The sequence below is a fragment of the Lepisma saccharinum genome, chromosome 4 (assembly GCF_977018435.1).
Source record: "Lepisma saccharinum chromosome 4, izLepSacc3.1, whole genome shotgun sequence".
Classification (NCBI taxonomy): domain Eukaryota; kingdom Metazoa; phylum Arthropoda; class Insecta; order Zygentoma; family Lepismatidae; genus Lepisma; species Lepisma saccharinum.
The window spans coordinates 113,989,629-113,993,665 of NC_139232.1; positions in this window are offsets into that span (position 1 = coordinate 113,989,629).

Below are 4,037 nucleotides of genomic sequence, written 5' to 3' on the forward strand. Positions count from 1 at the left end.
GCTACTACTCACTCCACTGGGAAAACAATTGCTTTGAAAAATGTCACAAAGAGGAGATAAAATGTAACATCTGGCATATCGTGACCTAAAAGCATCGATGATGTAAATCTGGCGTGGGAGTCTGGAGGGGGCAACGGAAGAAAATAAAATAATAATAATAAAAAAACAATGGTTATTGCCCACCTCGAAAATGAATGTCAGCTTAAAATTATAAACATTATAAACATTTCAGTCACTGTAATTTTAGATTATTTAATTATTAGAAAGGGCTGATAATCGAAGTAACACCGCTATAGATTTTTGCAGGAACTTAATGACTTCAAACTGATGCATGCAGTGTTGTGGCGGGGCGGGCTACTTTGCTTGCCCCCTGGAGAAAAAATTCCCTGCTCTTGGGGCTTGGTTCCCTCTAATTTATACAGCAATTAAAACGGCTAGAAGAGACATGACAACACTCCATAGTGAGAGTTGAAATAGTGAACCGAATTACAGTGATCAGAACGCTACATTTTAAAAGTAGCTTCGCTACAGCTATTCTTCCAAAATGTAGCTCGCTACGTTACTCCTGTTCGCTACTCGCTACTTCGCTACTTTTTGCGCTACTTCTGCATAAAAAATTAAAAATAACCATGTGGATATTAAAAAAATCCCCTACTACTGGTAAATAGGTTCTGTTATTTATTATCATGATTCCCGTCACTCGATAATTTTGATAGCAGTGTTACTTCAGTTACTTATTTTTAATATAGTTTTTGAGAAAAACATACCTATGCAAGTGGCATTTCAATTCAAATTTGATATATGAATATTGCAATTAGAGTCTTACCGAAATTAATGATTACAACTATACACAAATTAAATTTGGTAGGATTACGTATTTATGTTCACATCAACATATTTTTCTTGAGAATAAATATTTCATTTTTTAATAGACTGATATGAAGGCAGCATTTTAAATGAAAAGTACCTGGGGCTCTTTGTTTACAAAAGGGCTCCAGGTTCGATACCCAGCGCAGGCACATAGTGGCTCGGATCCAGTCTCGATCAGCTTATCTATGCATAAAATAGACTCAAAACAAAAACTAGGAAAGACGCCAAGTTAGGAGTATGGGATCCTCCTGCTCCTCCATTCCTCACACTGTTCATCATTCTTCCTCATTCTCACAATTAGCCGAAAGTGGCAGAAAGCGACTATAGATAAGAGAATAATTAAATAAACCATTCATCCTCATTGTCATGATTGAGAAGAGTTGAAGAATAGATGAGGAGGTAAACAGACGAGGACAAATGGGTGGTGGACTATATCAAAGCGTTCGAACATTAATATGGAACAGGGATGTACCTATGAAATGCAAGAAGGTAATATATAACACATACTATGTGCCAATAATTACGTGACATAGAGAGACAAGAAAAAGATGCAGACAGTGGAGATGAAATTTTTAAGGAGTCTATGGGAGAAGACTAGAAGGGATAGAATAAGGAATGAGGAGATCCTACAGACAGTGGGTGTGGTGAAGCTTCAGGACAGGATAGATCAGGCACGGATGAGATGGTTCGGGCACATGAAGAGGATGGATGCAGAAAGACTACCAGTAAGAGATAATGCACAAGGAGTGGGAATAAGACCAAGGGGGAGACCAAGATGTCGGTGGAAAGAGCAGATAGCGGAGAGTGTTAGGAGAAGAGGACAAGATTGTAACACCGTGAAAAGAGAGGAGTAGTGGAAGACCAGGAAATAATGGAGAGGCTTGACTTCTATGCCGACCCAGCCAGAGGCAGGAAACTGCGAAGGATGATGATGTAATGATTAGTAAAAGTTACAGAAAAGTGATGCAAAAGTGGAAAAAATACATAAATTTGAAAACTATGTATATTAACTAAAGAAAATTGTCGTTTCTGCAGAAAGTCAATAACTCATACGTACTTTTTACAATATGATACAATATATTGAGGAAACTGTCGTGTAAACCCGAGTGTTCTAAACGTATTGTAATTTTAAAATTTGTGAACAAATATTATGGCGAAAATAATTGTAATTCGAAAAACTCTATCATTCTTGTAACAATAATTTCTTGCTGGTGAGATCCTATATACTGACAATGATCAATGCTGTTAACGTACTGAACCATTTATTGCTGGCACTATTCCTTTATCAGTGCAGCGGAAAAAACATCACTCGTTTTTGCACTGCAAGTTGTTTTTTACACAGCAAAATGACATTTTGGTGTCTCTTACACCATGGATATCCACAGGATTTGTTCAGGGGGTGATGCAAACGAGCAGCTCAAAAAAACATAGCTGCTAGCTGGAATATATTCATGTATGTCAGTTAGTTATCTGGATATCTGAATTATTCAGATACTAATTAAATAACATGCAGATATCTATAATCTACAATCTAGATAATCTGTATTTCCATGTAATAGACTTTGTCTCTATGAACCTCCTGCAAAATTAAAGGTTATTGTCGATTTTTTCTGACGCTGTTGCCACATTCAAAATTCACCTCAAAATGCTGAGAGAAAATGTAGCTGTAGCGAAATTTTCGCTACAACTACAGGAATTTTGTAGCTTCGCTACCGCTACAACTACAATTTTCAAAATGTAGCGTCGCTACAGCCATGGCCGTAGGCAGGAAAAATTTTCGGGGAGGGTTCATTCATTTGAATAATATAAATAATAACAATAATTGTACTAATAATTAAAATTTCATAATAATGAAAATTTTATTCCATATTAATAATACTACTAATAATTATTATTATGTTATTGTTATATCCTTGAGGGGGCTTACTCAATCCAGAAGATGAGTGAATATCCAGCACAAGTTTTTTTCATTTTTTTTTTTTTTTCATACAGTGTGTACTGAAATACGCAATTATTATACTTCGTCATTAAACTCTAGATACCTTCAAAAAAGCTTTAAAAGTTAGATAGAAATTTTAGTCATAAAGTTTTTGTTGTTTGACTTTAAAATTAAATGTTCGGAATTTTGAAAAGTGTGGAACCAGTTATTCCTTTTAAAAACTTAGCCTGGTGCATGGATTGTAACCTCAATCGCGAACGTAATACGCTACGAAACTGGAGATCCTAGGTTTAAACTCCTATCAAGGGGGATTTTCGACTTTATCGGACAGGGAACTTAAAAGCTGGAAAGGGAATTTTGGGACAATCATAAGGGAATCTTCAGTCTATATTCCTTGTGACGCAGGAGCAACACTGGAAAGATGACAGCAGAAGTGATAATGTAGGTGTCGCGGGGAGGCTACGATTCTGATAATAAATCCTGTTTCATTCAAATTTCAGAATTCCAAATTTATGAAAATTCTAGCTCGATCGTTTCAACATTGTCTCCTTGTATTTTTGTGATGCTTCTAAGGAAAAAAAATTGAAAATTTGTTACAGATTTTGGTTTCTGAACTTCCATTAATCCAACATGTCGGAAGTTTCGGGGGGGGGTTTCAACCCTAGAAACCCCCCCTCTAAATACGGCCATGGCTACAGCTACAGCTACATATTTTGTAGCTAGCTACTGTAGCGACGCTACAAGTAGCGCGCTACTTCTGACCACTGCCGAATTATAACGTAGTGGTAGTGGTAACGTCGTCGGCTTGCATTCGGGTTCCATACCCGGTGGAGCCACAAGATGGTTCAGATCCCACTTTACACTGAAGGCTCAGTCCCGATTAACCTATCTGCACATAAAGTGGACTTGAACGAAAATCAATCATCAATTTAACTAGGAAACAAGAATTGTTTCTGCTAGAACATTGGCGCTTACATTTTTTAAATTCACATCCTAAAAATTTTGGTCACGCTTCACGACTGACCAGAATTCGAACCCAGAGCTTGTATACTCAGGCCACTCAGGCACATCCTTTTGTAAGTCAGAAAGACAGACATGCAGAAAATTAGACAATAAATTTATTCGAATGACGTTTCACTTTCTCGTCGCACCATGATCCTCTATTTTTTGTTCCTCTTTATCAAAGATCCCAGTAGATGGCAATACAATCGACATCAGTCTCCGAATG